General features: G+C 42.0%; 1 protein-coding gene across 3 annotated transcripts in view; it reads right to left on the reverse strand.

Annotated features, from left to right (window-relative positions):
- The window catches only part of HTR7 (5-hydroxytryptamine receptor 7), a 111,347-nt gene that overhangs the window by 16,734 nt on the left and 81,880 nt on the right, over positions 1–12,733 (reverse strand). Inside the window, exon 3 of one of the 3 annotated variants that reach the window (XR_003677709.1) lies at positions 2,813–2,950. The gene's annotated coding sequence lies outside the window, so the exon portion shown is untranslated. Of the gene's footprint in view, positions 1–2,713; positions 2,951–3,386; positions 5,067–12,733 lie in introns of those variants that run through there. The other 2 variants (XM_028481914.1, XM_028481915.1) reach the window with 2 other exon arrangements.

Here is a 12,733-nt window from a genome sequence, read left to right on the forward strand (position 1 = left end):
ATAACTTGGAAAAAATGGACAAATTCTTAGACAGGTATAACCTTCCAAGACTGAACCAGGAAGAAATAGAAAATATGAACAGACCAATCACAGGTAATAAAATTGAAACTGTGATTAAAAATCTTCCAACAAACAAAAGTAGAGGACCAGATGGTTTCACAGGTGAATTCTATAAATCATTTAGAGAAGAGCTAACACCCATTCTTCTCAAACTTTTCAAAAAACTGCAGAGGAAGGAACACTACCAAACTCATTCTATGAGGCCACCATCACCCTGATACCAAAATCAGACAATCTTAACAGATGCAGAAAAAGCTTTTGACAAAATTCAACACCCATTTATTATAAAAACTCGCCAGAAAGTGGGCAAAGAGGGAACCTACCTCAACATAATAAAGGCCATATATGACAAACCAATAGCAAACATCATTCTCAATGGTGAAAAACGGAAAGCATTTCTTCAAAGATCAGGAACAAGACAAGGATGTCCACTCTCACAACTATTATTCAACATAGTTTTGATCTGACTTCACAAAGCTGAATTACGGTCACAAGCATGGATGTCAGCAGGGGTGTAGAGGATGCTCTCAGAATACGAGGACCAGAGACCCAGGCTGGCTGTGCAGCTAGGAGACCCCAGGAGCATCACTGCTGTGTGCTCGGGAGGGAGATGGCCCCCTCGCGCCACCGATGAAAACCCGCTGTTGATTAAAGAGATGAACGATTAAAAAGCACTTTGTGGTTCCAAGCCATTAACGGCAGAATGATAAACACAAGTATTTCCACTAAGTGTATTTTTAATCAACCTTCCATTTTCAAATTCACTTAGCCCTGGTTTTTGTGTTTAAAAATGGACACCATCGACCATGTTGCTCTTCCAGACTACAAACTCACATACATTAGGGGAGACTCCCGAATGAGTGCATTCAAGATTGGGTCCCAATCAAGTAGAAAGCAGGGGTTTTCATTATCTGCAAATAACCCAGAGACCGTCCGCGAGTCGCATACACCCCTGGCGGCCTGAGTTCCATCATGGGGGCGGGGAGGAAGGGGAGCAGACGATTCTCAGCCCCCTTGCAGCTCCCGCGCCATCAGGTCCTAGGATGCTCCCAATACGGGCTGTCTCCTATCAGTCACAGCGCCGGAAAGAGCAGGCTCCGCCCCGCCGTGGACTCCCGTCCACCGCGCGCCGCGCTCCTGGAGATGCTCTGCGGGGCTGCGCTCTGTCCATGTGTGCAGTTTCCTTACATCTTCAGCAGCTCCTCTCCCTCTTTGCCCCATTAGCTCAGCTGGGCCTTGGGACCCCCCCACCCCCCCTCCACGCAGCCCCCCCCCCCCGCTCCAGCTGAAGCCCCTGAAGCACAACTGCCACCAGAGAGGAGGACAGAAAGGGAGACTGACCCGCTGGCACCGCCCCTCCGCGGCGCCCACCTGTGCAGGGAGGCGAGGTTCCGCCCAGCGACAGGTGGTAAATCACCGTGTCTCTCACTCAGCGGAGAAATTGCTACTGGCATCTTTGTGCAAAAACTCCAGCACAATTTCCCTTGAATTTTTTTTTCCTTTGGCATTAAAATTTTTTTTAAATTGGAGTATAGTTGATTTACAATTTTGTGTTAGCTTCAGGTGTACAGTAAAGTGGATCAGTTATGTATATACATATATCCGCTCTTTTTTAGATTCTCTTCCCATGCAGGTTATTACAGAATATTGAGCAGAGTTCCCTGTGCTATACAGTAGGTCCTTATTAGTTATCTATTTTATATATATAGTTCAGTGTATATGTTAATTCCAATCTCCTAATTTATGCCTCCCCCCACTTTCGCCTTTGGTAACCATAAGTTTGTTCTCTACATCCGTGACTCTATTTCTGTTTTGTAAATAAAATCTGGAGAAAACCATAATTCAAAAAGACACATGCATCCCAATGTTCACTGCAGCACTATTTACAATAGCCAGGTCATGGAAGCAACCTAAATGCCCATCGACAGACGAATGGATAAAGAAGATGTGGTAAATATATACAGTGGAATATTACTCAGACATAAAAAGGAACAAAATTGGGTCATTTGTAGAGGCGTGGATGAATCTAGAGTCTGTCATACAGAGTGTGAAGTAAGTCAGAAAGAGAAAAATATCCTATATTAACACATATATATGGAACCTAGAAAATGGTACAGATGAACCGGTTTGCAGGGCACCAATTGAGACACAGATGTAGAGAACAAACGTATGGACACCAAGGGGGGAAAGCGGTGGGGGGTTGGGGTGGTGGTGTGATGAATTGGGAGATTGGGATTGACATAGTTACACTAATATATATAAAACGGATAACTAATAAGAACCTGCTGTATAAAAAAATAAATAAAATAAAATTCAAAAATTCAAAAAAAAACCAAAACAGAAAAAAATAAAACCACATACAGGCATCTCAAGCACATGACACCATGGTAAACACTTTAATTTATGAAACAATTTCCAGAAAATCTAGGCTCTATGAGTGCCTCCTGTTTCATATTTACAGAATCAAACTAAGGCAACAGTCACTATGTTATCTCTTACAGGTACATGACTGCTCAGTAATCCTTTCCCAACATTCAGTCTTACCAAAAGATGATAGCTGATATCCTAGAGTGAGAAGAGAGCTTAGAATAGTCATTCTTGCTGAACAGTCCAAAAATATATGTAAAATGTTTATCTCAGTGATCCTCCCAATTCTTAGTTAAAACAAAAGCTGTACCTTGGCACAAATTATATCATAGGTGAAATAGTATAAATTGTTTGACATTTTTTCTCATTCTCTCTCAATTTCTACCTTTTCCTTTCTTTGGCTGCCATACATGGAAAGCACAGTGTCCAATGTCCAGTCTCTGTAGCCAGAATGAAGCAGAGAGTTCAAGGATCAGGCGTTCAAGTCAGGCAGGATAAAGAGCCAATATGAAAATCTAAGGTCCTAATAAAAAAAATTAAACACATATGAAAACCTGCATCAACCCAATTAACCATAATGTCCTGTCTTAAACTACAGGAAAGAAACATGTCGTTCCCTACAAACCGCTACAGCACTTACTATACTATATGGTGACAAGCTGAGAAATGTCTGCCTTCTGATGGCAAATTCCTCAAAAGGAAGGACTTACTTTACCTATTCTGGTTCCCTCGATGTCCACAGTGCTGAATGTAGCAGGAACCCAATAAATGCTCATTAATCAAATCAAGGAGTCACTATTTCTTTTAAAAGGTTACAAAATGGAGGCAATTAATTACAGAACTGTCTTAACTTCCTGTTAGGATTGTAGCAGATATATAAAGTTTGCCCTTCTGTTATTCCATGTAGAGCGACATTTATAACATCAGACCTTCAATTAAAAGTCATTTAAGTTGCTTTATTACAGCTACAAATAAACTTTATTTGATGTAATGTAATAAAACATTTTCAAATTTAACAACATTTATCTGACAAGAAATAATCATTTAAATTATGAATATAAGTATTTACAGTTACTCTAGCAAATCTGCGGTTCAGGAATTTGTACAAGCTTTGTTGGAAAGGACAGTGCCCACCTCCCCTTTCAGAAAGGCAGACCCTTCCCCGTGTGTTGTAAGAAGCGATGTCAGTGAAAGTTGGAAGAAATCCACCATCCACGTTGGAATTCCACATTATTCTGTGAGAGAACAGCTATATATATTTATAGGAAAATAATATTCTCTTTCAGCTCTCTTTTGTCAAATGAAGGTTGGTATTCATTTTGTCCCCTTAGAAGTACTCTTCTCTGATCTACTGTCTTTGTGTCTCCCTAGCTAATACATATTACACAGAACCATTTAAAAAAATATATACTATCTACAAAGGGATCTTTTCTGTTTCCTGCCCTGCCCTGAATGTCTACCACTTTGGGGAGAGGGAGAGGAGAAGAATAGAATTGGCCAGGAGCACATTTGATTTAAGATACAGAGAACACAAAAACCAATCCTCCAGAAGGAACAGAATGGTATTCTGGAGGGTTCCTAACACCGGCCCAGGTGACCTCCGATGCACACAGTTTAATAAAACGCTGCTCAATGAGAATTAACGTGTGAATGTTCCATCTCCAGAAGTGTCACCGTCTTCCATGGAAACCCCATTATTCCCATACTTCCTCCCCCAAACCTCACAGTTAAGGACCAGCCCGTGGGCCCACTGCGCCCAGGTGTAAACAACAGTCACAAGTTTTGTGCCAAAAATCATGTTACTATATGGTGTGGTGAGGTAGCCCCTGCTCTTCATCCAGGGAAAACTCCTCACAGGAGGAATTGCCCTCACCTCTCAGGATCCCCCAGAAGAAGAGCAAGTGCGAGAAAAAGCTTTATTCAGGTTTTACTATTCTCTCCATCCTGAGATGTTCCTGAGTTACACCATAACGAGAGAAGCAAGTTAACAAAGAAAGTACACTGGTGAGGACGTCACAGGGACCCTGCAAAAAAGCCAAACTGTTTGACAGAAGCTGAACAGACACTGCTCTGGGAGATCATTTGTAGTAGCTGATGATGGGGTTCTGTTTTCTAACGTGGACATGCAACATATTCATCACTATGCTTACCGCAGTTTGCTGGGGAAAACACCCTTCTGTCCCACAACAAAATACATCTGTCTCATAAATGATTCCTGAATATTCACCACAAGGCCTAGACTCAGAAGCATGGGATGCGTGCATGGGAACCTTCTTCACTTGCACGGATTTGGACAGAAGCAAAGCACCAGAAACTGTTTCCTTTCTGGAACTCAGTTCTGTGCGCGTGCTTACTGCTGAGCTGATTGGGCTGTTTTCATCTGCACACAATAGCAGTGATCCACAGGAAGAAAAGGAGAGGTCACCATCCCCCTCATAATATACTTTGAACAGCAGGTATACTTTGCTGGTCACATTTTAGCCATCCCAAGAAAGGACAGAAGCCTCATTCCATTCCGAAGTCTCAGCAAATGATTTCGTTCTGTTTCCACCTCTGTCTTGCCTTGTTTATTTCATCTCCATTATTCTGCTTTTGATCATGAATCATGACTTTTTTTTCTACAGTAGTCAGAGTTTTGTCTATAAAGAGAAAGAGAGAGAGAGAGAGAGAAAAAAAAAGGAGGCAAGAAAACGATTTAGCAGAACTGTAAATGTGACTTTTCATTTTGTGGTGGGTGGATTTAATTTTTACTGCATTCAGTAATTTGAATTATTTGTGGTTTCTAAGGGGTTATGAGCATCTAAGGAGAAAGAAAAGTGCTATGGCTCTTTTCATACATTTCATAGCTTCTACAAGTTGCCAGGGCCTTAATATATTTGCAAATCAGCTCCAGATAACCCTTTAGAAATTCACTTTTATAATATAGCTTTAGCCCAAAATGGCTCTACTCTCAATAATCCTTGCAAAATACTACTGCACTTGCCATACTTGGAAATAATAATGTTGACTACAATGTGAGTGTTCTCCCCGTCAAACCTAGGAGGGTGCACTGTAGTAAACCCTGTGTGCAGAGACCGGGAAACCCCACCTCCCTGACTTCCTTCCTCCTAGATTCACAGAAGTGCCATGAGTCATGGAGAAGTTTTGGCCAACAGCTGAGGAAGTCTCTTTCTCCTTAGTGTAGAGCCACAGTCCCTCTAGATACACACTCTCCTACCTCTGTACCATCACAGGACTCAACTTACCGAACTATATCCATGTGCATGAGAGCCAGGTCTAAGAGGGTCCAGGGCCTCTGCCTTCCCATCCCATTGAAAGTGCCCCTCTCACTTGGCTGTCAAGACTTGTCGGATGGGTTTCCCTGGTGACAGGATCAGTTTCTCCATAAGACAACATCTCTCGCTTTGTGCCTCACCCCACATGATGGTGCCTGAGGAGAAGCACCGCGTTTCAGCTCAGACCCATGGCTCTAGGCTGCTGGGTATGTAGGAGCAGGCACTGGAAAAAGCCTGTGTCCCCAATGGGGCTCCACACTTATTCTTAGCCTGGGGCCTCTGCCTCTTCTCCCATAGAGGAGACTGCACTTCCTCTGTAGCTCACAACGGCTCATGAACTTTACTGAATCTCTCCAAGCTCCAGAACCATCTCTGAAGTCTCCCTTTCCTCACCACCCACCTGCTAGTCAACTTCCAAATGTCCAGACATCCTTGGCCTCTTTCCTAGTCTCAATGCCACCCTCCTCGTGCAGGCCCTCCTGACAGGAGACCTCACTCTTACATTGGTCTCCAACCCATTTCCTTTCTCCTACTGTGAACCTCTATTTACACTGTATACCTTGTCTCACTCCAGCTCAAAAACCTTCAGCTCTCCCCACACCCACTTTGCCTACCTGCCCTCCAAGCTGACCCCAATTTACCCAGTTTCCAGGTCCTGCTGAAGACATACCCCAGGTTCTTTATGTACCTCCATCCATTTCTGTGTCCCTCTGTTCATGCTGTCCCCTCTGCTTTGAGTAGCCCCAAACCCACCTCCACCCCTGCCATCCCTTAATCCTACTCTTTATTTAAGACCCACCCCAAATATCACCTCCTTCATGATTTCCACCATGGATATTTTCTTTCTAAGACATCCCCCCGAGGCTTATTTTTCTCATAGTTATGTTTGTATTGCTTCATTTTATTTTGTGCTGTGTTTATTTACTGTCTACTAAGAAAACAAACAAACAAAAATATTAGAAAAAGCAAGAGAGGTCAATTGCCTGCATTTCCTACTTTAAAGAGACACTGCAAAGTTAAAATGTAGGCAACTACAAAGCATGAAGTGAACAAGCTATTATTAGTACTAATTGATGACTTAATAAAAATAAAGAGCTGAATTCCAGCTAGTTAATGATGAGGAAAATACTACTCTGGGGAAAGAAAATCCATGAAACAGCCAAATTTTTGTTTGTTTCTGTCTTTAAGACAACATCCCACCGCAGATATCCAGGTGCTTGATGCTTCTTCCTAATTTCCACTGGGACCCATTTCATCTTTTTTTTTTTAATCACTGGTTTCTGTAAGGAAAAAGTAGAATCACCCTGAACTCCAAAGCTTCAGTACAAACCAGGGAGCAGCATATTGACAGAATTCATGGCAGGAACTCAAGGTTATTCCACTAGAACTGCAGTTGACAGGGATTATAAGAGGCTCATTGACGAAAAGAAGGGAGAAGGGAAGGCAGAGCTACTTCAAAACAATTTCATGAAATTCTTTTATATGGAAGTATTTTAGAAACTGCTGTTCAATATTGTTCACAGTAATGGTGTCAAAGAACAAAAGTCATCTAAATGTGACACTTAAAAGCCATTTATGGTGATTCAAAGCAAATCCATAAATAAAGCCATCAAATTACAAAAAAAATCCCTTTTTCTATCACATTATCACATTTGGTTTTATATTACCAGTATTTGAATACTTGTAAAAAGGTGACAAAGACTGTAATTTAGACTAGTGAATTACAATTACCAGTGAAGTATTTATAGCCTTTTCCCTCTATTCACTCCCTACCCAAGGAAGACTCCTGAGTGCCTGCCAGACTCCTGAGCCTCTCATTATGTTGCTCAAGAAAATGGGGAAATATTTGGAAGCAGCAATACACAATCCAGTAGATTGTTTTTACAGGAAAGGAGGAAAACTATTATATAGGAGAAAAAAATGGAGCCAAGAAGGTGGAATTAGGGACAAAAGTAAAAGAGACTAGAACCCAAGCAGCCAGGGGGGAAGAAAAGAGCTAGAGAGATTGGAGGGAGCAGCCTGGAGTCTCTAGGTTGGCCAAGAAGTGTGAGCGCTAGAGAGATAGGGAGGGGGAACAAAGGGTTCTAAGGTTTGCTGTGAGCTATGGACTGGATGCCACATTATTCTTCTAGAGACTCCAGTAGAGTTAGGATTGCTTGGGGTTATCCAACAGGTGTTTACCTGAATACAGCTGTGTAGAGCATGGACCATGGTGGGAGTTCTGGTTACTAGTCTTTTACCAGCCACCACCACATCTACAGCCACCCAGCCCACTGGACTGTGAGCTTCCAGAGGCAAGGATTGTCACTTATTCATCCTTATATCCCAGACATTCCTGGCGCCATGCCTTGTACACAACAAGCCCTCAAATGTTTCTGGAGAAAACAAGCCAATGAAGAGATATGCCTTACTTCCAGCCTCTAGCTTCTAATTCATTCCACATGATGCCACTAAATCAGTCTTCATGGCTTTGGTGATTCCATTTTCCTACTTGCAGAGATTCAGTTAATGGCTTCGTTCTGCCCACACTAGGGTTTCTCAACCTTAGCATTATGGACATTTGGGGCTGGGTGATTCTTTGCTCTGGGGGCTGCCTGTGTAATCCCGGAGGTTTAGCAACATCCTCAGCCTCTACCCACCAGAGGCCAGGAGGTCTTCCCCTCCCCCAGTTGTGACAACCAAAATGTCTCCAGACATTGTCAAATGTCCCCTGGGGGCAAAATCACCCCAGGTTGAGAACCACTTATCTACACTAAACATCCCAAATTTCTGGGCTGGAATGGAAGATCCTTCATAATTTAATTTTTTCGACCTTTCCATTATGATCTCTAAATCTCCCCTACAACAATGCTTAGCTTTGGGCAGCCTGTCCTTTGCATAAGGTCCCACACTGACGCCTCTATAGCAAATGTCTCCTTCATGTGGAATGCCATCTCTAGTCTCCTTTAGTTACAAATGCTTTAACTTTCATAGATATACTCGAGCCCATATCCTTCCAGAAGTCTTCTCTGATCAGAGTTAGGGAAATCACTGAGTTATTTTCCTCGCCTTTGAATTCTATAGCTTTTCCTGTCTCCACTTTTCCTGTGTTCTCAACACAAAAAGAGTGAATGAGCATGTGTGTGTTTATGTACCGTCTGTGCAATAGAAATACAGGCACTAAGGCAGGAAAGACATCATGTGTTTTCTGTATCCTCCTCAACGCCTGACACAGTTATAAACAAGAATTTAAAAAGGAGTCCTCCCACATTGGAACTGAAAAGATAGCAGCCTGGTATATATAGAATTTTTTAAATAGCAGCTATTCCAACTCTCTAATTAGAAACTTCCTAGAGTTAATAAATATTTAGGCCATTCATCCCAAATGATTTTAACATTCCATAATTATAAATAAGATCAATAATTATAAATTCAAACAGAGAGATGTAATGAGGACACAGTCATTTTCTGAGGCCAGGGGAGAGCAAACTATGACCCGTGGGCCAAATCCAGCTGGCTACTTGTTTTTGTAAATAAAGTTTTATTGGTACACCACCATACTCATTTGGTTACTTGTGTCTGGGACTGCTTGCTCACTACAAAGCCAGAAATAAGTAGTTTCAGTGGAGACTGTATGGCTAGCAAAGCCTAAAATATTTACCATCTGGCCCTTCACAGTAAAACTTTGCTGACCCCTGTCTTAGATTAATAGGAAAATAATACCCCAGACTCCGCATTAGCTAAAGACACAGAGGCAAATATCCTCGGATGTTATGTTGGCTGATTTACTTTTATAAAAGTCATAGTAGTATGGAAGTTAAAAGTACATTTAAACACAGATGTCCTGTGCTCAAATTCAGCTCCCCATGGATGACTGAAAATATTATTTGACCTCCCCAACAGAATGGAGATGAAGGAACCCAACCTCTCATAAAGTCATAAGGATTAAGTGACATAATTCACATGGAGTGCTCAGCATAATACGTGAGAGTGAATCATCAATATATGTGGGTGACTATTATTTCAAACTGGAAAGCCTGTTTGTGTGACATTTGAAAATTAGCATTTTGTAAACTATCTGAATTATGTGTGAATTATTATCTAAAATAATCAATAAAATTATTCTCAAGTTCTTTGACTGTATAGGAGGAAAACTAACAGAGTGGTGTTTCCTAGTTCAGGATTTCAATGGTTCTTTCCTAGTTTCTATACTGGCTACTTAACTGGACCCCCTACCACCAGTCTTTCTATTTTATCCGCCCTTCCCACTGCTGCCAGGGAGACTCTCTTCAAACGCACCTTTCAGCATGTTACTCCTGGCAACTGAAACCAACATGCTTTTCAGCTCCTGTGCTAAACAACTCTGGGGCCAGGCAAAATCACCCAGTACTTGTTCCAGGAAATAGTTGTTTCCAAAAGATAAGACCATGTACCAACTAAACAAGCTTACTCATCAATAGTAAGACTATTACACTTACTGACAGTTTGCTCATTAATACTGGCATCAAGGTGCCTGGACGGGAGGGGAGTTTGGGGGGAGAATGGATACATGTATATGTATGGCTGAGTCCCTTTGCTGTGCACCCAAAACTATCACAACATTGTTAATCGGCTCTACTCCAATATAAAATAAAAAGTTAAAAAAAAAAAAAAAGGCCGTCACTTAGTTATACCCATCAATCCAAAGCTATCATGTCATAATCTCTGCCCAGTCCTTACCAGTTCCCTACCTTAACATGACCCAGCCCAAGCTCTAAAACTCTATCAATATCCTTTGCTTATTCCCTCCATCTGAGAAACTATCAAGTCTCTGTCAAGGAGGTGTCCTCCTAAGCTACAGCAAGTCTAATAAACTTAACTTACTTCTATTAACAAGTGTTTTCTAAATGTCTTCTTCGAGAGCTGATGGCTAAAATCCCCAGCTCAAAACATTCAACAGCTTTCACTCCTACAGACTCAAGTCATTTGACAAGTAGTGTTGCATAATAGCTAAGAGCACATGCATTGGAGTGATTCATACCATACCTACCACTTAGGGGCTACGTGATCTGAGGTAAGTTACTTTACGTCCCTGAGCCTCAGTTATTCTTCTGAAAATTGGGGATGCCAGAAGCACCTACTTTACAGGTAGAATGATGTACACCATGATAGCATGTAGTAGGTGTTCAATAATTGTTAGAAATGATTACTTTTATTATCTAATACAGTGTCAGGCACTGTACTAGATTCTGCAAACAGAAATTTGACTAAGACATAGCTCCTTCCCTGAAGGAATTTAGAATCTGGTCCTGGTGAACAAATACTAGTGGTCAATTCAGTAAGAATCTTATAGGCCTGGAAAGATCCCTGGGGATATAGGTTGCTCATTGCATATATTCTGAAACCTACGATTGTATTCTTTCTGAAAAAAAAAAAAAAAAAACTCTAACTTTTTACTGCGAACAATTTCATATGTACCAAAGAGTGTATATAATAGAAGTAAAAATAAATACCTGTGAAGCTATTTCACAGCTCAAGAATTAGCATATCTGTGGTCTTACAACTTTGAGTTCCTAGGACAGGAAATGATGATCTCTGGTTTCCCTTATCCATATTAAGGAGATGTTTCTGCCTCCTTCATCCTGGTGATGAGTTAGAGAACAAGCTGAGTTCCTTGAGGTTTTCAGAGTCATTTGGGGTGTATCCTAGGTTGGGAGCCCCTAGAGTCTACTGTAATCCATGAGGGCACTTCGGGACCCTGTTCCCCTGAGACAGGTGAGAGCACAGAGGTCTCCCTGGCCATCTTGATCACAAATAAAGGCAGGCTAGTATATGGAGAGTATATAGAGGCAAGACTCACATGATGTGGGATCTAGACCCAGTGGTAACGCTAATCATTGTGGGATATCTCACTTGCCAGGACTCAGTTACCTCTTCTGACAAATGAAGGGATTGGGCAAGATGACTGAGGAGGTCCCTCTAAGCTACCACCGTCCATGGTTCTCTGGTCTATTCCAGAGAACCATGTTCAGTGAAGAGGGATAACTCTTCTCTCACATCCAACACTGATCTGCTCTCTCTCTCACAAGCACCTTCTATTTCCTCAATCCAGTTTCTTCCCCTCAGCTTTCAAACATGAAGATGTCTCCTCTACCTCAAATTTAAAACAAAATCTTCACTGGACCTGCCAACTTTGCTATATTGTCTCCTTCCTTCTTTACAATGCCAAATTCAGTCATATGTGTGTTACATGTAAAACCCATTTTCTTATCACCACTGGCCCTTTGTGGTCCTTTTTTGGATCCCAATGCTCTACTGTAATTGCTTCTTGGAAAGCTACTAGTGCTTCCCAGACAAACTCAACAACCCTCTATCAATTCCCAACTCCTAAAGATGGGTAGTACTTTCTAAAAGCTCTGTAGTTTTCAAGACTTTGCTCCATCCTGGCATCTCCCCACATGAACCACTCCATACTGCCCCAGACTACTCGGGCCCTTCTCCCACCCTCCTCGTGCAGGCCTTCCTGACAGGGGACCTCTCTTTTGCATTGGTCTCCTACCCATTTCCCTTCTCCTATTGTGAACCCCTATTTATACTGCATACCTTGTCTCACTCCAGCTCAAAAACCTTCAGCTCTCCCCACACCCACTTTGCCTACCTGCCCTCCAAGCTGACCCCAATCTACCCAGCTTCTAGGTCCTGCTGAAGACACACCCCAGATTCTTTAGGTACCTCCATCCATTTTTGTGTCCCTCTGTTCATGCTGTCCCCTCTGCTTTGAGTAGCCCCAAACCCACCTCCACCCCTGCCATCCCTTAATCCTACTCTTTATTCAAGACCCACCCCAAATAACACCTCCTTCATGATTTCCACCAGTGAAGGATGAGGTCATCAAAACAGTTTTACTGGATCTAAGAGTAATAGCAACTAAAATGATAATGTTACAAGAATCAGAGCTATAAGGAGCTAATGTGGATGTTATTTATGGAGAAAGGATGAAAAACATCACCTTCCTTGTCAGCACTGACATCAATTGCAATTCATCAGCGAATCAGTCTCTTCTTCCACTCCCA

This window comes from Physeter macrocephalus, chromosome 20, assembly GCF_002837175.3.
Source record: "Physeter macrocephalus isolate SW-GA chromosome 20, ASM283717v5, whole genome shotgun sequence".
In the NCBI taxonomy this organism is placed as follows: domain Eukaryota; kingdom Metazoa; phylum Chordata; class Mammalia; order Artiodactyla; family Physeteridae; genus Physeter; species Physeter macrocephalus.